Here is a 22,743-nt window from a genome sequence, read left to right as displayed (position 1 = left end):
TTCTTACTGCACTCGTTGGACAGCCTGCAGCACCTTCCTAGCCTTCCGCTGGCATCTGTCAGAGGAGGGGGGCAGGCTCAGATGGATCTCTGGTTGGGGGTGGGGGTGGAGGATGGGGGGGGTGGGGAGGGAGGAATCTCTTGGGTGGGGGGGTGGGTGGGGTAGCGGTGGGCAGGAATGAAGGCACCATCAGTAACACAGGAGAGGATGTCAGAAGGCAAAGGGTTCAGTAGCGTCAGCTGAGAGACAGCTGGAAGCCAACAGCATGATGAGCTGTGACATGGTCAGGACATTGCCAGCAGAAGGTTGGCAGCATCAGTCCAGCATTAGGGGCAGGAGGAGCAAGGGAGGGGCAGAGCATTGTGGTCCAATGGTGGTAGGTCCAGAAGAACAAAGGACAAGTTGAAACTCAGGCATGAATTTTCGTAACAATGGAGAGTCTTCCATGAAAATAGTTCTGGAGGCCAGAATCTTTTAGTCACACGCTCAAACACAACACTTGCCATTGTCATTTTCACAGGTGGGCCCGGAGAGGGTGGGGGGAGAGGGGGGGTGGTTGCAGGAATGGGTGTTGGGTTCTATTGTGCACATCCGTTGCTCACAAAGGCAAAAGTACATGTTAAAGTGCCTCAAACTGATCTGATCTTTGCCGGTTGGATGTGAAAATCATGATTTGGGCACTTTACGGGTCGCCCTAAAGCTACCATAGTCCTTTGGAGAAGTATGATTTGTTTTGGGAGAGGTAGGGCGGCCTTTAAGAGAGGTAATGTACCCTTTGGGATTATTAAATTTAGACAAGAATGTGTGTAAAAAATGCATAACCTCACTGGAAATGTCACATTCACTGGAACGGTCATGAGAATTGTCAAAATTGCTGTCAAAAGTAACTGTCCAGGCAGCTATCAAAAGAAGTTGTCGGAATGAGCTAACAAAAGGATCTGCTAAGAGAGCTGTTAAAATGAACTGTTGGAAGGGGCTATCATGACATTTAAAACTCTCTAGTATTCACAAAAAAATTATGCTTGCCATTTTACTCTATCTGTTGACATAAACCAGAGGAAATGCATTACAAGATTAGTGCTGCACAACTGATTTCACAACCTTTAATTATCACAGTGGGGTGTCTGTCATTACGTCGTTTAATTGACAGATCTAAGTGACAATAAGCTCTTTGACACGGGGTTATATAGTCCAAGGATTGCTTTCATAATGAATTTAAAGAAGTTAAATGTATTGTTTTTATTGAATCAATGGGAGTGCTTTTCCTTTGAAATAGTAAAATCATGGCTCCTGATGCCTACACATGTTGGAGACTGTGTGAGTTGGCATGGTTGATGTAAAGGTAAAGGATGGTGAGTGGGCAGCATGGATTGGCATGAATTAGCAATAAATTGATGTAGAGGCTATAGTGGGTCATGGAGTAGGTTGAGGGACATAACTTGGCACAGAGAATATGAGGGGTCATGACGAGTGGGCAGAGGGGCAAACATCAACATGGAGTGTTTGATGGGCCATTCAGGGTTGTCATAGAGGCTACAATGGACCATGGGGAATGGGTGGAGCCGCATAGGTTGTTATGGACAGTATGAGAGAATATAGCGTATAGGTAGAGGGACATAGGTTGTATTAGAGGGTAAAAGAGCCATTGGGGTGTAGGTGAGGCATGGGGTGAGGCATAGATTAGCATGTTTGGGACATTGGGAGTGTATGGGGAGAATGAAGGATTGTGAGGGGTGAGGGGCAGGGGGCTGTATTTTGATGCAGGTTGTTTTCTGAAACCTCACCTCAATGCCAGTGCACAGAGGGAAACCTTGTCTCCAGTCTGCTTCCACACCTAGTAGCCACTGCACTCTTTCTGAGGTCACCCAACACAACACTCATTATCACTTCCCCTCCAGCTCACCCTACCACACTCCCTCAACCACCGTCCCCGACTGAAGATAAAAACTCCCAGGGCACTTTTTCTGCTTGGCAGAGGTGACTTGTGCTTCATCCTGTGTCACTGTTTCCCGTGACACACACACAGACTCACTGAAGTATGAGCATCCGCATTGGTGGGGAGAGAACTGGTAAGATGTGATGGTGTCTTCCTCTTCTGTGTCCTCTGGGGCTTTGCGTTATTCATCAAGGCATCCAGTCAGGATCCTGGCCCTGACTGGCAAATGTTGGCCATACTTAATCCCATCATGTTGAAGCAGTAGGAAAGTTTCAAAGAGATTTTGATAAGATGTTGTCACAGGTTGCAGGATAAAGTTATGTGCGATGGTCTACCCTGTAGATCCATCGATGCTGCATGTTTCTGAAAGGCAGGCAATGGAACAAATAACCTGTGTTTGACAGCTTTACTCAGCTTTGTGTCAATTGTTTGCATTCTGTTTTCCAACACTCAGTACACTTGTGCACCCATTTTACTTCAGAATACAAGTTAGATTTACATTGCCCAGACTTAGACACTCCAAACATGTGCTGGTTAAGTGGATTTTTCATGCTAAACTTCTCCTTAGTGTCATAAGAACATAAGAACAAAAGAACTAAGAGCAGGAGTAGGCCGTCTGACCCATCGAGCCTGTTCTGCCATTCAATAAGATCATGGCTGATCTTTACATGGACTCAGCTCTGCTTATCCACCTGCTCACCATAACCCTTAATTCCTTTACTGTTCAAAAATTTATCTATCCTTGCCTTAAAAACTTTCAATGAGGTAGCCTCAACTGATTCACTGGGCAGGGAACTCCACAGATTCATAACTCTTGGTGTGAAGAAGTTCCTACTCAACACAGTCCTAAATCTGCATCCCCTTATTTTGAGGCTATACCACCTAGTTCTTGTTTCACCCGCCAGTGGAAACAACTTCCCTGCAGAAGTGTCAGGGGGATTAGCAGAGTAAATATATGTGGGGTTACGGGTGGGATTGCCATTGGTGCAGTCTTGATAGACCTAATGGTTTCTTTCTGCACTGTCGGGATTCTGTGATTCTTAAAGAAGTCTAAATGTTATTGCATACATTGCAAGATCTAACAACTTTTTGAAGTAAAGTAGGAACTGCTACCAGCTGTTTCTTCACCGATAAGAAAAATCCATTTGTCAATGATGGAAAACAAAATTCTCCAGGCCATGGAATATGTAGCTGTGAGATCCACAGCCCTCCACATGGTTCAGAGGAACTAAGAATAACAAACAATATATGTTGAAGCTGTGTTATCTTTTTCAATTGACATTGACTAATTAGGAAATGCTTGTTGGAATGTGAATGTGTGTAGGCCTCAGTGAAATATTACAATGGTTTGATAAGAAATGAGAATATGTGGATTGGACGTCTATTATTAACATTTTTACTCATAAAATCTGGTAATAGGTGAATACAACAAAGTAAACTATTAAAAACTGATTGAAAGGCCAGAGCTCGGATAGTCCATGAGAGTTATAAACCCAGTAATGGGTGGCAGAAAAGGATAGTGGAATATGATGTAAAACAAATTGATGATGACCCAGAATCTCTTGGAAGGCGGATAAGATCAGGGGTAGGCTTTCACTCCATGGTTTAAACAAAGAACACAACATATCATTGGGCATTCTGTATTAAGAACTTTTGCAGGATAATATGTCCCTGTCAATGCAACAAATTAGGTCCATCCCTGGAAAATGGTATAAAATTGTTATTAAAGACTGCAGTCTGAACTGAGTGATTTGGCTCGCCACCCAGAACTGAGTTCTTCAACTAAGTTGTTTGGCACTTGTGGATTCTATTTTGTGAAATTAACTTTGTTAGATTACTGTTGGTGTAAACTCTGTGGCTTTGAATTTATTTACATGAACTTAGCCCTTTAAACAGAGCAGTTTGTGTGATCTAACAATCTCATAATTCTCGAGTCCAAGCCAAAGTAAGTAACTGCAATCTCTGAAGTGAAGTCTTACAGAATTATCCTTCATTTACTAGAGGTTGTGATTCAGATCCTAACTCTAAACTCAACAAGGTGTCTCCATTGCCTGTTGCCTCTGCCTTTCATGCTTCACCATCCAAATCACGAAAACAATTTGTAATGTGCAGCTGTGATTTTCCAATCCAATGATTTACATCTGTTTGGACGAGCTTTTGGGCCACATTGGAGTGATAAATGCAGCAGGGATCTTTCCACCCGCTCCCTAACATCTGGCTCCCCATCTGGGAGTTTTTCTTTTCCCTGGAAGTGATGGTGAATAATGATAATTCATTTGGAACACCTGTCTGCTTGGAAAATCCACTAAATTTGAGGTTATCCATACTCTGCTACCTGTATCGTTGATGGCATTATGTTCTGTTCCACCATCATCCCTTTACTTGTCACCTGCACTGGCTACCGGTCAATCTCCATATCTCTGAACTTCCTCCAGCCCTGCAACTCTCCAAGACATCAAACTCTCGTCTCTTGAGAGTTCCCAATTTATATTGGTCTCCTAAGTTACCTTGGCCTGCAGCTCTGTAATCCTATCCCTAAACCTCTCCACCTTTCTACCCCTCTCTTCTCCTAAAAACCTACCTCTTTAACCAAAGCATGGACCATCTGCCTGTGGTAATTGTGGTCATTGTCCCTTTAAGGTCAACACAGCAGAAGAAGGGACAGCACGGTGGCTCAGTGGTTAGCACTGCTATCGCACAGCGCCAGAGACCTGGGTTCGATTCCCGGCTTGAGTCACTGTCTGTGTGGAGTTTGCAAATTCTTCCCATGTCTGTGTGGGTTCCCTCTGGGTGCTCCGGTTTCCTCCTATAGTCTGAAAGACATGCTGGTTAGGTGCATTAACCCAAACAGATGCCAAAGTGTCTTGAGTAGGGGAATTTCACAGTAACTTGATTGCAGTGTTAACGTAAGCCTTACTTGCGACTAATGAAAAAACTCACCTAACTTAATGTCATCTGGTTTGGGAAACCAATTGGGACAGAGTGTGGGTAATTACCCCAGAAAGTGGGAACTACCTTAGGTTGAAGACAGTTTGAAGACATGTAGGCCAGGAATTTACTGGCATGCCCCACCCATTTATGAGTAGATTGAGCCAGTAAAGTCGTGCAAGAGCTGAGAAATCAGGATCACTTCTGATTTCTCGGCTCTCGCAATCTTATGAAATCCAGGTTTCCAGCGAGGTCAGTCTCTTGCAGTAAGGGTGAGCAGCTGAATAAATTATTCAAATTCATTCTAATACTAATTTCCATCTGTTTAGGGAGCCCAGCGCTGAATCGTCAGGGCTTACATGTCCTTATGGCCTTGCTCAAAGAGGTTCTGTCCAGAGAGGAAAATGTCTGCTCCCCATGAAAGGATTAGTCTCAATGGCCTCTAGTTCCTATGGGGGAAAGGGTGGAGCTTGTGGGATGGGATAGGGGGTGTGTCCTATGTGAGGCCCATGGGAGCAGGGCTTGAAGTGGTGGGGCTTACAGCGGCAGAGCCTAGGAGTTGGGGCCTAATGTGTGGGCTGATAGGTGGGGAAAGGAGATGCTTCACTGTAATTGGATCAGAGAGGGATGGGGACACGCTGCCACTCTGCATTGCGATCAGATTGGGAGGGACTGAGAGGGGTGTGATCAGCCTGGGTGGCAGAGGGGGGCAATCATGTCTGTGTGGTGTGGATGCATGTGATTGGTGGCAGGCCGCTGCGATTGTGGGGGTGGGTGGAGTTTGTGATGCTGCATGCAACAGCAAAGGCCTAACAGCTCTCTCTCTGTCTGTCAGACCCGTACTGTTGACATTGTGCATGTGCAGAATCAGAGGTCTGCACATGCGCAATATCTCCCTCTATAGTTGCTATTGTGCATGCACAGACACATGCGCAATAATTCTTTCTGCAGGCAGGCTGGCGAATTAAGCCCAGCCCAATACCTACAGAAGCTTGAAATTGTCTAGATCATTTTTTCAATCTCTAAGTACATAAGATTGGGCATGAAAAGTCACCTAAAAAACTGATCAGGAACTCTGCCATTTTCACTCTAGTGGGACAATTAGAATCCTTCTTGTAAAATTCCTGCCATAGATTCTGGGGCTGCAGGTTGGTGGCTGGCCTTTCTATAGTTGTTTTTCTTATCAATAAATACCATTTTTGTTTCTGACAAAGTCTGTGCATGTGCATCATTACATTTGGCGACAAGGTTGGGACGGATTAAGAGGACACAGCCATTGTGAGTATCCTGTTTTAATTGAAGTCTGAAAGAAATATTCACCTTAATGCTACCTTATGTGAGTTTGTGTTGGACTGATGTGCACTTCAGTGGCGATGAGCGGGAGTGCAGATGGAAAAGTCACTGGCAATGCTCAAGGCAGATCATCACGGGTGAGGATTTGAAAAATATATGTTTGAGTATCCCAGCGAGGGCTCTTGCTCCAGAGCACTGGCATATGGTGGCACAGCGGTTAGCACTGCTGCCGCACAGCGCCAGAGACCTGGGTTTGATTCCTAGCTTAAGTCACTGTCTATGCAGAGTTTGCATGCTCTCCCTGTGTCTGCATGAGTTTCCTCTGGGTGCTCCGGTTTCTTCCCACTATTTGGAAGGGGTGCTGGTTAGGTGCATTGACCATGCTAAATTCTCCCTCAGTGTACCGGAACAGGCGCCAGAATGTGGCGGCTAGGGGATTTTCACAGTAACTTCACTGCAGTGTCAATATAAGCCTACTTGTGACACTAATAAATAAACTTTAAGTAAGAAAAGTGCCCAAGATAAGCCAATGTACAGGAGTCTTACAATAGCACAATACTGCAAATGGTAGAAATGTAAATAAAAACAGAAAATGCCAAAATACTGAGCAGTTCTTACATCGTCTGTGGAATGATTCATTCTTCTTCTATCTGCATAGACTCCATATAATCCCTATACTGCGGAAGGAGGCCATTTGGCCCACTGAGTTTGCACTGACTCTCTGAAAAGGCATCTTACTGGGCAATTGGGACTAGCTTGGTGTAAAAGAAAAAAAGTGGCATAGACATCCTGGGTCAAAGTGCCTGTTTCCATGCTGTAGACCGTTATGACACCATGACTCTATGAGATGGTTTGACAACTGATCAGGAGGACAATAACCATCAGCTTTAATTGTGAATTGTTTACCCATCGTTTCAAACCATGCTGTCTTAGTTCTTGACCACATTCACTTACCTTCTTTACTCTGTATTTGTACCACATTATTTAGGTTAAATGTATTAAGGCATTCAAACAGATCCAGACTAGTGTTCATTCACATTTGGATGTCTGCCACTTTCTTATGGAAATCCTGATGTTATGTGACATTAATATGCTGCATAATGACCACTACAACCTGTGTCAACCAGTGGGAATTTTCACTCTGCTTCTTTGCTTGTGGACTGTATCTCACATTGTCTATTATATATTAATGATTTTTATTTTTAATTATTATTTGACATTCTTCTGAGATCTGCTTCAATTCCACACAGAGGTTCTACATTCCACAGTCAAATTGGTGCTCGGAGTACTATTTATATCATTTAAGCCAGCTAGTTACACAGCTGATGGTTCTGGTTGATGGGATGCAATAAATGTGTTAGTGCAGTGAGTGGTGCGTTGTCGTCAGGCTGCTTGTTATCCCTACCCTTCAGCTCTCATCATTGGCTAACAGTATGTATGAATATTGTGGAAAAAGAGCTCAAAGTGTGAGCTTCTCCTGCTTACATAGCCTTTTCCTTGGGCAGACCTTGTCTCCCCGTGCTGACAAAAATAAACTGGATACCTTGTAGATCCAGGCTAAACTACAGGGTACGCGGCAGAGGTATAGCCTTTGACATGTGGTGATAAGGCCCACATGGCTGGTCCGTATGGTTGTACCCTGGTGCCCACAATCCAGACCCGCAGCTATGGGTAAATATCCCCAATGTCTTGTGGATATCCAGAGAGCAAAAAAGACTAGGGAAGTAAATGTTAACACAAAATTCAGCGTGAATTCCAATACATGATAATCTATCTTCTATCATGTAGTTTTCTGGCAACTCCTGCAGCAGAACCGTTACCCAACAGCACTGGTTTCTCCCTTTCTTTTGACAACACTAGCAATGTTGTGTAACTAGCTAGCTGTATTGATTGGATCACTCAAGGTTTACCCAGGCCTGTTTACTGGAATGGAAACACCCCCTAGCTTTGTGGTTTACATTCACACAATATGGGAAGGAGCAGTTAACATCAGAAGTTCTTGCTCAACTGACATAGAGGGCCAGGGGTTGTGTCTGATGGTGGAGAGATTATCATGTCTCATTAGATATCTACTGTCCAATTGAATCTGGGCAGCCCCCAGTCAGCAAATTACAGTCCAGCCACAAGCTGCTTGCTTGGAGCTTACGGAGTCTTCTCTCTACAGGCAGATTGCTAATCTATACACCAGGCAAGACAAACTCAAGACACAACCTTTTGCATTGCAAAGTGATACATAAAGACCAGGGCTTACTGATGACCTTCTGCAGGTTGTTGATGAAGCATGCAAGACAGTGGTGATTAACAAAGACCTTGCAATATCATGGTGGACATTACTGCACTGCAAGAAACCAGAGTCACTCAAAATGGGTCCCTTAAAAAGGAACATTGCACTTTCTTTTGCAGAGGAAATCTCAAAAGGCACCACGTAAGCATTGAGTGAGTTTTGCAGTAAAAAAAACACCCTACTCATAATGATTGAAGTGCTTGTCAACAAGTTTGGGCCTAGTTAACCTTGTGTGTTTCTATGCCTTGATGCACCTCCACCCCCTGATAAAAGAGTAAATTCTACAGGGGAAGTGATACTGCCATCAGCCTCCACTGAGGGACTGTACCTTCTTGGAGATTTCAATGCACGTTTGGACGCTGGCTACACAACTTGGCCAGAGTGCATATGGCACCAGGAGATTGATGAGGTGAATGAAAATGGACAGAGTTTCATAGAATCATAGAATCCGTACAGTGCAGAAGAAGGCCATTTGGTCCATTGACCCTGCACCAAAAATAATCTAACTGCATTGGGGAAAAGTGATCAGAGATGGAGATACTGCAAGCAAGAGGAAAAACTTTATGGACTACAAGCATTTCCTGAGTGGATAAAATCTAGATGCTTTCAGAGCTGTCAGAATCAAGTCTCTGCAGTCAGCTTGGCAGTGTGTCAATCAATACTGGTTGAAACTTTATAGTGACCTGCTGCTGAACCTGGGATGCTGGAAGAATGTACGAAGGAATCAAGAAAGCAACAGGCCCCTCTGCAACCCGATCTACCCCATTGGAGAAATAGGCAGGGATGATCATCAGCAAAGAATAGATGAAAAGACAAGTGGATCACTATCCTGAACTCCAGGCAGCAGAGAAAGTGCTCACTGAAGAACATCTCTGTGCAGTCATGTCATGAAGGAGCTGGACAGTGAGTCCACCGTAGTAGTTTAAACTAGTTTGGCAGGGGATTGGAATCCAAAGAAGTAGGGAGACAGAAGGGACCATTGAGGGCAACACGTCAGTAATTAGTACTAGAAGGTCACAACAGCAGGGCAGAGAGCAAGGGAAGTCGTCATTAAACTGTATTTACTTCAATGCAAGAAGCCTGACGGAAAAGTTAGGTGAACACAGGGCACTGATGGATACAAGAGACTGGGATATTGTAACTATTACTAAAACAGAGTTAAAGGAGGAACAGGACTGGCAGCTCAATTTTCAGAGTATAGATGCGACAGGAAGGATAGGACAAGAGGTAAGAGAACAGGAGCAGTTGCCTTTTTGGTTAGGGAGAACATCATGGCAGTACTGAGAGGGGATATCCAAGGGTTTGCTCACTGAGTCTATATGGTTAGAACTGAGAAATAAGAAGGGGGAGATCACTTTGGTAGAATCATAGAATCACTACTGTACAGAAGGAGGCCATTCAGCCCATCAAGCCTGCACCAAAACCAATCCCTCCCAAGCTTATTCCGTTACCACACATATTTACCCTGCTAATCCCCCTGATACTAAGGGTCAATTTAGCAAGAGCAATCAACCTAACCTGCACATCTTCAGACTGTGGGAGGAATCCAGAATACCAGGAGCAAACCCATGCAGACACAAGGAGAATATGAAAACTTGGCGCAGACAATGATGCGAGACCTGAATTGAACCTGGGTCCCTGGTGCTATGAGGCCTCAGTACTAATCACTGTGCCACCGTGTTGTGTAGGATTGTACACAAATCCTACAGGCCCCCAAATAGTCAGTGGGAAATTGAGGAGCAGATATGCAAGGAGATTACAGATAGTGCCAAGAAAATTAGGGTGTTAATAATAGGGGACTTTAATTTTTCCAACATTGACTGGGACAGCTTTGGTATTAGGGGTTTTCATGGAGAGAAATTTTTAAAGTGTATTCAGGAGGATTTTCTGATTTAGTATGTGGATGGCCTGACTACAGAGGGGGCAAAACTTGACCTCCTCTTGGGAAATAAGAAAGGGCAGCTGACAGTGTTAGTGAGAGATCACTTTGGGACCACTGACCATAATTCCATTACTTTAGGATAGCAATGGAGAATGATAGGTCTAGGCAGGAACTTCCAAAAGTTGATTAGGGAAGTCTGTTGGCAGGCAGAGGGACTGTTGATAAGTGGGAAGCTTTCAAAATAGTGTTAACCAATGTTAATCACATTACTTTTAGAGTGAAGGGCAAGACTAGTAGAAGTAGGATGACTCGGGATATTGAGGCCCTGGTCAAGAAGAAGAAGGGGGCACATGACATGCATTGGCAGCTGGGATCAAGTCGATCCCATGAAGAGTATAGAGGCTGTGGGAGTAGAGTTAAAAGAGAAATCAGGAAGACAAAGAGAGGACACGAGATTGCTTTGGTAGATAATTCAAAGAAGAATCCAAACAACTTCTACAAATACATGAAGAGCTAAAGAGTAAATGGGGTGAGTATAGGGCCTCTTAAGAATCAGCAAGGTCATCCATGTATGCAACCACAAGTGATGGGTGAGATTCTAAATGAATATTTCTCACCAGTATTTACTATTGCTTTTGACAAGGTGTCGCGTGGTAGGTTGGTGCATAAGGTTAAATCTCACGGGATCCAGAGTAAGGTAGCTAAATGAATGCAAAATTAGCTTGATGACAGAAGAATTGTTGTAGAGGGTTATTTTTCAAACTGGAGGCCTGTGTCCAGTGAAATGCCTCAGGGATCAGTGCTGGGTCACTGTTATTTGTCATTTATATTAATGGTTTGGATGAGAATTTAGGAGGCATGGTTAGTAAGTTTGCAAATGACACCAAGATTGGTAGCAAAGTGGACAATGAAGAAGGTTATCTAGGATTGCAGCAGGATCTTGATCAATTAGGCCACTGGGCTGATGAATGGCAAATGAAGTTTAATTTAGATAAATGTGGGCTGATGCATTTTGGTAGAACAAACCAGAGCAGGAGTCAGTTAATGGTAGGGTGTTGGGATGGATTACTGAATAAAGAGATCTAGGGCCCAATCCAAAACCTCCCTCAATGTACCCAAACAGTTGCCAGAATTTCACAGTAGGGGATTTTCACAGTAACTTCATTGCAGTGTTAATGTAAGCCTACTTGTAACTAATAAATAAATAAACTTTAATAAACTTTAAGGGGTGCAGGTTCAAAGCTCCTTGAAAGTGGAGTCACAAGCGGATAGGATGGTGAAGAAGGCATTCAGCCTGTTTGATTTCATTGGCCAGAACATTGAATACAGGAGTTAGGATATCTTGTTGAAGACATTGATAAGACCACACTTGGAAAGCATTTAGAATGGCAGATGGAGTTTAATTTAGCATTTATCTAAATTAAACTCCATCTGTCATTTGTCAGCCCACTGGTCCAATTGATCACGATGCTATTCCAATCCTAGATAACCTTCTTCACTGTCCACATTGCCGCCAATCTTGTATCATCTGCAAACTTACTAACCATGCCTCCTATGTTCTCATCCAAATCATTAATATAAATAACAAGTAACAGTGGACCCAGCATCGATCCCTGAGGCACACTGCTGGCCAAAGGTTTGAAACAGTATTATAGAATACAATATCCTATAGTAGGGTGATAGTTCTGGTCACCCTATTACAGAAAGGATATTGTTAAACTAGAAAGAGTACAGAAAAGATTTATTAGGTTGCTACCAGGACTTGATGGTTTGCGTTTTAAGGAGAGGCTGGATAGACTGGGCTTATTTGCTCTGGAGCGTAGGAGGTCTAAGGATGATCTGACAGAGGCCAATAAAATAAAGAGGGGCATAGATTAGCTAGATAGTCAATATCTTTACCCAAAGGTAGGGGAATCTAAAACTAAACAGTATAGGTTTAAAGTGAGAGGGGAGAGATACAAAAGCGTCCAGGGGGGCAATTTTTTCACACAGAGGGAAGTGAGCGTCTAGAACAAGCTGCCAGAGGCAGTAGTAGAGGCAGGTACAATTTTGCCTTTTAAAAAGTGTTTAGACATTTACACGAGTAAGATTGGTATAGAGGGATATGTGCCAAACACGGTGACTGGGACTAGTTTAATGGTTAAAAACTGAGTGGCATGGACAAGTTGGGCCAAAGGGCCTGTTTCCATGCTGCAAATCTCAATGACTCTATGATTCTAACTCAGAAGGCTATTGACCATCTCACCAGAGGTGAAAGCCCTCAAAATTGTAACATTCCACCTGAAATCATGAAAAGTTTAAGACTAGCATTGATGCAGCACCTTCATGAAACTTTGTATCCCTGCTGGAAGGAAAGATTTGGGCCTCAAGAGATGCAAAAATAATCACCTTGTACTGAAACAAAGGGATCACAGTGATTGTAGTAATTACCTAGGCATCTGCTTGTTAAGAATCACGGAGGAGGTCTTTGCTGTGATCAGAATGCACACTCAGTTGTCACGCATCTACCCAGAGTCTGAGTGCGGTGTCAGCACTGGCAGAACCACAGCTGAAATGATTTTCTGAATCCAGCAGCTGCAGGAGAAGTGCCGTGAGCAGTGCAGGCCACTCTATATTGCTTTTGTGGATTTCACCAGGGCTTTTGACCTTGTCAATAGAGATGAACTCTTTAAATTGCTGCTGAAAACAGGCTGCCCATCTGGACTCCTGGGCATCCTTTCTTCTTTCCATCAGAAGATACTGTCTTGTCAGTTACAATGCAGCATCACTGGAGAGATTTGAGATCAGCAGTGGTAAAGCAGAATTATGTCCTGGCTCCAACTCTGGTATTTTTTTTGCCTGCTGCTCTTGTATGCTTTCAGTGACTCAAATGAGGTGTCTATCTACATGCCAGAACCATAGACAAGCTTTTCAACTTGGTAAGACTGCATACCAATTCCAAAATGTGTCATGTCCTAGTTCATAAGTTGCTCTTTGATAATGTTGATGAACTGATTCCCAGACAGGTGTTCACTTGCAACAACTTGGCGACCAATTCTCTGGGAGTGCTAGGAATTTGGACACACAATCAGCATCAGGAAGACCGACACTATAGGCCAGGACGTAGAGACTCCACCTTCCATCAACATTGATAATTTCTCTCTGGAAGTTGTGGACAGCTTCACAGACCTTGGATCAGCAATTACCAGCAACCTGTCCCTTGCTGCTGAAATTCACACCAGGACTTCCAAGGACATAGCTGTCATCAAGTTAAGCAGCTGAACATCAATGAACAGCAAACAAATTGAAAATTTCAAAGCTCCGTGTGTAACAGATGTGTTTGCTCAGCACCCTCATTTACTGTTGTGAGGCATGGACAGTTTTTGCAAGCTAGGAGAAGCAGCAATATTTACTGTCGTAAGGCATGGACAGTTTTTGCAAGCTAGGAGAAGCAGCAATATTTCCCTTAGGTTAATATTTGGTATCTCCTGGCATGGCAGAGTGCTGAGTATGGTAGTACACCATTGTGCAGTGATCCCCAACATGTTTTGCACTCGTCAGTCCATTTGCTGGGTCATGTGAGCCAAATGGATGATGGCCACAGCCCCAAAGACATGCTCCATGGCGAGTTTGTCATTGACATGAATCCAACAGCTCAAAACAAATACAAGGATGATCGGCTTCAACTTGACCTGGTCTGGAGCTAATGCATGGGAGGTCCTCACTGTTGACCAGATCACGTGGAGACCAGCAGTCAGGAAGGGAGTGAAAAAATCATAAGGCAAAAGAAATGACCAGATGGTGGAAAAGAGCAAAAGGATAAAGAAACATCAGCTGATCTCAGGCCGAAAGCATTCATCTGTGTCGGCAGCGGAAGTTAAGTTTATTTATTAGTCACAATTAAGGCTTATATTAACACTGTAATGAGGTTGCTGTGAAGTTGCCGCACTCCAACGCCTGTTCAGATCAATGCACCAACCAGCACATCTTTCAGAAGGGACTGCCACTCGCAAATTAGCTTCTGCAGCCTCGACAGACAACCTTCAATACAGAAGTGACATACACCCTGGGTGCAGTCCATCATCTCCTAAGACAGACAGATGCCAGTTTGTATCTGCTGATATTTCCTGACAGACTATTCAGTTTGAACATTAACTGCACTTTAATGCACATGTGCTCCCAGAAAGCAAGAGCATAAAGTTTGGAAAGGAATTTGTAAAGAAGTTTGCAAGTGCTGAATTTTAGAAACAGCAATGTTGCTTCCAAAATTGGAAGTGAATAATATCAAAATTTGTCTTAAAAAGTGCTGTGAAATCAAACTATCAGAAACATTCCTGAACCAGCTTTAACGCTTAGCTCACATTTCATATTGATAGATTGTGCTCATGATAACCTATGGAAAAAGTCTGAAAGTTTACTATACATTTTAATGCTTAAAGTAGGTTCCCTAGCATTTTGTGTAATGCTATTTTAGGTCTGTATGAACAAACATACGTTGACACCACTGGATATATGGGATGTAAAACGTTCCCTTCATTTTTGTGTGTGCCAAGTTCTAAATTGTCTGAAGCCAATTCAGTTTGTCTGCACATTAAATCTTTCTTTGCTTTATATATGATCATGTCTGTAAGGCCTGCCTGTGCTATTTAGTAGCTGATACGTCAATTGGCTTGCTAAAGCTCCTGGGTTTTTCTTTAAGCCATTTGTTTTGTTACTCCTGCTGATTTTAGAATGCTATCACATTCCTCGGAGCTTAACTTCGGGCCATTGACACTGATGTTCAAAAGCTATTACAGCAGGTCATTTTCCATCAGATTTCTCGGTCTTGTTTTCAGCAGTTTGTTTCTGACTAAACCCCATTTGGGTTGAACTGAGACACAGGCAAGGCAATTGCTGTCACTGCAAGAAAAGCACATAATGGATAATTGTGACAATCAGCATTCCTCAAATTAAACAATGTCTAAAGGCAGGATTCAGCAAGAGATCATCTCCATTCATATAGTATGTTTTACCACCTTTTTTTTCCTGGGTTGCTTCATTTAACTTATACTTCTTCTTATCCTCATAATCCAGGACAAAACATTTTGAAAACACATATATATCTTATTTGTCAACTGTCATACACGTCATTAGTCAAAATTCCATGTCATGGACACGTCAGAGGCATCAAGCCTACACATGTTTGTGGGCCTTTTATGCACACAGAAGAGCTTTGTCTATTGATGTCAGCCTGAATGAAGGTCAAAACTTTGTTTTCATGTATGTGCAGTGCATTTTCCAGGATGGTTCATTTCAATTAGGAAGGTTGGTGGCCTTGGATACAAGATAATTCCGACAATTCAGGCCCAATCTCTCGGGGCCCTTGAGACCCCTGATAGGTAGGAACAAATTCAGTGTTTTGTTCCAAGCTAGATTTGAACATGATCAAGAAGTAATTTGAAGGCAAGGTTTCAAATGATGTCCTTCTCTGTATTGGAAATAAGATTTCTTGCAGAGAGCAAAAATGTTATCAGATTGATGTTTTCTTTGTCAGGTCTCATCAAGCTGCGCGTCGCAAAGATTTCAAACAGGCCGACTTCACTTCCTGCAAATCTTTCTTTTCTTGTAACAGATTGTTCAATTTGACCAAAGGGAACTTCCCTTTCCTAATTGACTCTGCTGGTTCCTGAAAAAGGACTTGCCGCTTGTAAATCATTCTGGTTTCATGTCTTTTTAACAAAACAAAAGCCGACGGCGCATCATGAGACATTTTGTTCAGGGTTTAACAGAACAGCAGGGATGTCTTTGAGGACAACTTGAATGGCCTTTTGAAACAATAGGTTTGTGGATCTGCATTTTTATTCATGTCCTGAGCACGTCACCAGTCCTTTCAAATTGCAAATGCAACTCAACTGTATCCTTCCAAACTTTAAGTGAAATATTTTATTTTCCTGAAGTGTCTTCGCAATCAATTTAGTTTTATTCTGCGGCAGCCTGGTTTGTTTTTGAGCTTGGCAGCTGATCCTTGACATATACTAACCATTACAGAGGTTCCATCAGCACATAGTCCGGCTAGTCTCTGCATATCAAGGTCAAAGTTTCGTAGCTTGTTCAATACACAATTGCAGAAAGTATCAGTGTTGGTGGAATCAGATTCTGAATGAAAAAGAGTCATAGAATCCCTACAGGGCAGAAGGAGGCCATTTAGTCTATCAAGTCTGCACCAACCACACTCGCACCCAGGCCCTATTCCCATAACCCCACATATTCTCCCTGCCAATCCCCATGACAGGAGGATCAATTTAGCATGGCCAATCAACCTAACCCACATATTTTTGAATTGTGCGAGGGAACTGGAACACCCGGAGTATACCCACACAGACATGGGGAGAATGTGCAAACTTCACACAGACAGTGATCCAAGACTGGAATTGAACGGGGGTCTCTGGCATTATGAGGCAGCAGTGGTAACCATTGTGCCACTGTGAATACCTATTGCACTTCATCTTCAGTGAATTACTACTGAATGGAATCATCTGTTAAGTGCGAGATTTATTACTCTGAGCATTAATCAGCAGACTATAATAATATTTCATGCAATAAAAATCCATCTCGAATAACACAGCCAATATTAACATAATGAACATTTCATTGCGTGTCTGAAGTACGATGCCAGAAGGATGCCAGACCCAAACCCATAGTCATAAGCTTGAACTCTTAACTGCTGTTTTAAACATAGACTAGCTAGCCATTTAGGGATGGGCAATAAATGTTGGACTTTCTTGCCCTCCCTCAGAAACAGTGGTCTACACTCAACAGGGCCGACACTCTCCGTACAAAGATATCACACCTCATTCAAAACAATTATATAACTTGGGAATCTAACCAGAACAAAATACCTGAGGGAACAAAAGTGCAATGCAAACCGACCCGCACATAAGGGAGAGGGTAATGTAGTGGTAACGTTACTAGTATAGTAATCCTCAGGCTAATGGGCTGGGGCAGTGGGTTTAAATTCCACCATGGCACCTGATGGATTTTATATTCAATGGATCTAAATCTACGCTGGTATTTTATGACCTCGTTCGGACAAAGCTCATAAAATCCTGCCCGAGGCCAATGAAGAATTCTGTTCTGCGACCCTCGTCTGCCCCAGAATTGGGATGGGCTTGCTGGTAAAATTCCAGCATTAGTGTCAGTAATAGTTGCCATAAAACCATTGTCAATTGTTTTAAAAATTCATCTGGCTCAAGAAGTCTGCCAGCCTTAACCAGTCTGGCCTACGAAGGATGCCGGACCCAAACCTATAGTCATGAGCTTGAACTCTCAACTGCCGTATTAAACATAGACTAGCTAGCCATTTAGGGATGGACAATAAATGTTGGACTTCCTTGTGATGTCCACATCCGATGCAAAAATAAAAATGTAAAAAAAGATTTTGACTAGAGGCCTGATTGCCTTAAGATGGTGTTGTCTCCCAAAGAGAAGTGAAGCAAGGTCCCTACTGCTTCTCCACCTTGTGTAGCCTTGTTCAACTTCTCATTAAAAAGCAGGGTCTCAGCACTCTTTTAGCATGGCAGCAGAGTGTCAGCCTTGACTTCTGAGCTTAGTTCTGGAGTGGGAATTAAAGCCAGAACCTTGTGACTTAGAGGCAAGTGTGTTGCCAAATAGAGTCAAAGCCCTATTTTACTATTTTGATTCTAAGTGCTGGGCAGACTGAATCTGGAAGTGTTTCAGATCTGACTTTTAGACTCATTCTCTAGCGCTCCCATATGCGCTTTGCCTGAAAAAGTATCAGCAAGTCTGCATCGTGCTGCACAAGCCTGTGGGCAGGCCTTAACAAGCCTGAAAAACTGCAGCTCTGATTTGCACCTCCAACTGTGCATGCGCAAAAAAAGATAGAATGTGACTCCCCAACCACTTTACTCTCAGGGGGAGTTTGCTGATGCAGATACAATAGTGACCTTTAAGAGGCATCTTTACAGCTATGTGAATGGGATGGGAATAGAGGCATATGGTCCCTGGAAGGGTAGGGGGTAACAAATCAGATGGGCAGCCTGGTCGCTACAGGCTTGGAGGGCCGAAGGGCCTGTTCCTGTGATATAATTTTTTTGGTATTTTGCTCTTTGTTCAATGGAGAAATGTGAATCACGTTGTTTGGCATCCCCAGATTCCTCTCCCTCCCTTGCACTTAACCTTGTGTCCTGTGTTGTGTCCTGTCCCACCCATCCTGGTCCAGACAGCTCGGAAGGGTCCTCGGAGGATATGGGTGAAGGAACCTCCGAGGGTCGCACCATTTTGGTGTCAGTTTCCACCTCACAGCTCACCATCCCAGATACTGACACGTCAGTGGATCCAGTTAGTGGTGAGGCTTCTGGGTCACTCTCTGGTGAGCACAATAGATCTGATAATGTACATTGGGTAAAGGAGGGAACGTCTGAGGTCTCCGGCATGCAGGGGCCTGTCGGAGGTGAGGACTCAGCTGGTCCTCTGAGATCCCTTCTCCCTTAGCTGCTGGAGATGCAGCAACAGAGCCAGGGAGTGCGGGAGGGCTGACGACCACACTGGACCAACTGTGAGGCTGATGGAAGGAGTCCCAAAGCTTTCAGGTGGATCAGCTATTGCCTGTCTTGCTTGCTTCCCAGGCCAACACTGCAAGGATGGCCTCTGCAGTGGGAAGCCTGGGGTAGGGGATTCTTACCATGAGTGGCAGGCTCCAAGCGATGGCCAAGTCATAGCAGGCCACAGCTGAGGGACTGAACAGGCATCAAGATTCTATGGCCCATGGCTGAGAGGCTCAAGAACTTGCAGGAGACGCAGTGGGACAGTGCTGAGACACAACGGGCTACAAAAGCAGCCCAGTCGCAGAATGTCATGGCTGAGGGATTCCAGAATATGGCCCAGTCTCAGAGAGCCATGTCTGAGGGCTTACAGGGCATGGCCCAGTATCAGAGGGCACTTGTGGCCATTGAGAGGTGGCCCCTGACTCAAGTGGCCATCGCAGAGGGCTCAATCACCATGGATAGGACGCAGGTGGTCCTCCAGGACTGACAGTGCCAGGTGATGCCGGAGCTTTGAGAGCTCACTGCTGAAACACTGCAATCCCAACTGCAGACCAACAGCCCCCCACTCCCCGTACACTTGCAGAGCCGCCACCGACCCAAGAAAGAAAATGGCTGCAACAAAAGGACACCCATGAGCAGCAGAGAGCCGTCGGACGTTATGCACTTACCTCCTCACTAACTCTCACTGATGGAGCACCCGAATTGGACTTTAATGGTGTACGTTGGTTTCGTACTGATTCTGGATTGACGAACGTGGTGATAAAGGGGGAAGAGCCGGTAAAGTTGGGCATGCAACCTATTAATTCGTGCCTGTTTTGGGTGCAGTCCCAATCATCGTCATTTCAGGCCTCGGTAAAGGGGGAACCAGCGGCAGGGATCGCTCTACTCACCTCATGCCCAACGTTACCAAGTTTTCATGTCAGCACTGGAGGGTTCGATGATTCTATGAAAATGGGCGCAACCTGATGGTAAAATCGTGCTTATAGAAGTTTACAGCATGGAAACAGGCTCTTCAGCCTAACATTCCATGTCGCCCAGTTTTTACCATTAAGCTAATACAAACTCCCTGCATTTGGCCCATTTCCCTCTATGCCAATCTTAGACATTTATCTGTCTAAATGCTTTTTAAAAGACAATATTGTACCTGCTTCTACTACTATCACCCCAGGCAGCTTGTTCCAGACACCCACTATCCTCTGTATGAAAACAATTGTTCCTCTGGACTCTTATATCTCTTCCCTTTCACCATAAACCTATGCCCTCTAATTTTAGACTCTCCTACTTTGGGAAAAGATATTGACTATCTAGCTGATTTATGCCCCTCATTATTTTATAGACCTCTATAAGATCACCCTTAAGCCTTCTACGCTCCAGGGAAAAAAGTCCCAGTCTATCCAACCTCTCCTCATAACTCAAACCATCAAGCCCTGATAACATCCTGGTAAATCTTTTCTGTACTCATTCTAGTTTAATGAGCCATTGCTCACTGATGCAGGCCACTGTTTGTAACTGCATACCTGGTCTTTATTAAATGATGCACAAACTCGTGGGCTGGATCTGCAGGGTTCAAGTTTCCAATCCCGACATGGCGTCAGCCAGTTGAGCTGAAATAGCACAGATATAATCCATTCCAGCATATGAAGGGGACACGTAGACTCGTACCACTCTCTTGTAGCAACACCATGCTGGTGGCGCAGAAAGCAATCAGCGACATGTGCCAGTGGGAAGTGACAGTGGGCCTCCTTCACAGCATTCGAAGTGGCACGTTGCTAATGGATTCCTAGCCATTATTGCTTCACGCTCCTAGTTTAAGATGTCATTTGAACCCCATGATTTGGACTGCTGCTTGACTAGGTGATAATTATTTAAAATTTGACAAGTAACAGAGCTATAATCGTAGATTTGAAAATTATATTCAAAATCCGCAGTAACATATATTCAAGCTGGAGTGCATAATTATGCATTGAATAAGATCACAGTTACTCATACAAATTTAAATGAACTTGATAGGCAATTTACTACCTTTGTGAAGACAGGACACAGAACCTGTAAAGTGGAAGTTAAGCTGTAGAAAATCAAATGAAGTATATTATATAACCTGCATGGCTCTAATCCTGACCTAGGACTTGTTGATCCAGTGGGAGCAAGAAATCCTATAGAGATCGTAAGCATCAAATAATTTTAGCCTGAATGTCTTTAAATATTCTATCTCTTTCTAAATGTGTGATAGTTTTATTAAATATTAATACCAATAGTGATCACAATATATCTGTTGATTTTGATGATTTGATTTTGTTTATTATTGTCACATGAATTAGTATACAGTGAAAAGTATTGTTTCTTGTGTGCTATACAGACAAAGCATACCGTTCATAGACAAGGAGAGGAGCGAGTGCAGAATGTAGTGCTACAGTCATAGCTAGGGTGCAGAGAAAGATCAACTTAATGCAAGGTAAGAACCATTCAAAAGCGTGATAGCAGCAGGGAAGAAACTATTCTTGAGTTGGTCGGTACGTGACTTCAGACTTTTGTATCTTTTTCCCAATGGAAGAAGGTGGAAGAGAGTATGTCCGGGGTGCGTGGGATCCTTAATTATGCTGGCTGTTTTCCCGAGGCAGTGGGAAGTGTAGACAGAGTCAATGGATGGTTTGTATGATGGATTAGACTGCATTTACGACCTTTTGTTGTTTCTTGCAGTCTTGGGCAGAGCAGGAGTCATATCAAGCTGTGATACAACCAGAAAGAATGCTTTCTATGCTGCATCTGTAGAAGTTTATTGGTAACATGCAAAAAAGTGGCAGATGGAATACAACGTGGAAAAGTTTGAGGTTATGAATTTTGGAAGGAGGAATAGAAGTGTGGACTATTTTCTAAATGGGAAAACGCTTAGGAAATCAGAAACACAAAGGACTTGGAAGTCATTGTTCAAGATTCTCTTAAGGTTAATGTGCAGGTTCAGTCAGCAGTTAGGGAGGCAAATAAAATGTTAGCATTCATGTCGAGAGGACTAGAATACAAGAGCATGGATGTACTTCTGAGGCTGTATAATGTCTGGTCAGACCCTATTTGGAGTATTGTGAGTCGTTTTGGGCCCCGCATCTGAGGAAGGATGTGCTGGCCTTGGAAAGAGTTCAGAGAAGGTTCACAAGAATAAAGAGCTTGTCATATGAGGAACAGTTGAGGACTCCGGGTCTGTACTCATTGGAGTTTAGAAGAATGAATGGGGATCTTATTGGAATTTCCAGGATACTGCAAGGCCTGGATAGAGTGGACATGGAGAGCATGTTTCCACTAGTAGGACAAACCAGAGCCAGAAGGCATAACCTCAGACTAAAGGGATGATCCTTTAAAACAGAGATGAGGAGGAATTTCTTCAGCCAGAGAGAGGTGAATCTGTGGAACTCTTTGCCAGGAGAAGGCTGTGGAGGCCAGGTCATTGAGTGTCTTTAAGTTAGAGATAGATAGGTCCTTATCAAGGGGATCAACGATTATGGGGAAAAGGCAGGAGAAACAGGGATAAGAAAAAATCAGCCATGAATGAATGGTAGAGCAGAATTGATGAGTGAGTGGCCTAATTCCGCTCCTATATCTTAGAGTGTTATGGTCTTATGGAGTGTAGGGTTGTTTCCCTAACTTTCTGGTAATAAACGCACTCACTTTTCAGATACTATACTCTTAGAGGGCATTGGCAACCACAGAGTGTCGACCTGTTATGCCACAGTTGGGCTTATTAAGGTACTGCAATAATTTGCTGCTGCCTTCAGGAGATGCTAACTAACCAGCAGACTCCTTCGCTCTTACTGCCTGCCATACTGGTCAGGTTTACAGGGTGACAAGGAACCTACTGGGCCACATTATGAATGCATCTTACATGGCCATCAGGTCCCATAGTGGGATT

The 22,743-nt window shown here is 43.6% G+C and overlaps 1 long non-coding RNA gene across 1 annotated transcript in view; it reads left to right on the top strand.

Annotated features, from left to right (window-relative positions):
* Positions 1-22,743, top strand: part of LOC145344407 (uncharacterized) — a 1,015,876-nt gene that overhangs the window by 598,763 nt on the left and 394,370 nt on the right. The gene's annotated exons all lie outside the window — the stretch shown is intronic.

The sequence above is a fragment of the Carcharhinus amblyrhynchos genome, chromosome 1 (genome assembly GCF_965287045.1).
Source record: "Carcharhinus amblyrhynchos chromosome 1, sCarAmb.v2.hapA, whole genome shotgun sequence".
In the NCBI taxonomy this organism is placed as follows: domain Eukaryota; kingdom Metazoa; phylum Chordata; class Chondrichthyes; order Carcharhiniformes; family Carcharhinidae; genus Carcharhinus; species Carcharhinus amblyrhynchos.
Note: the sequence above shows the minus strand (reverse complement) of the source record. Positions and strands in the feature narration are given on the sequence as shown.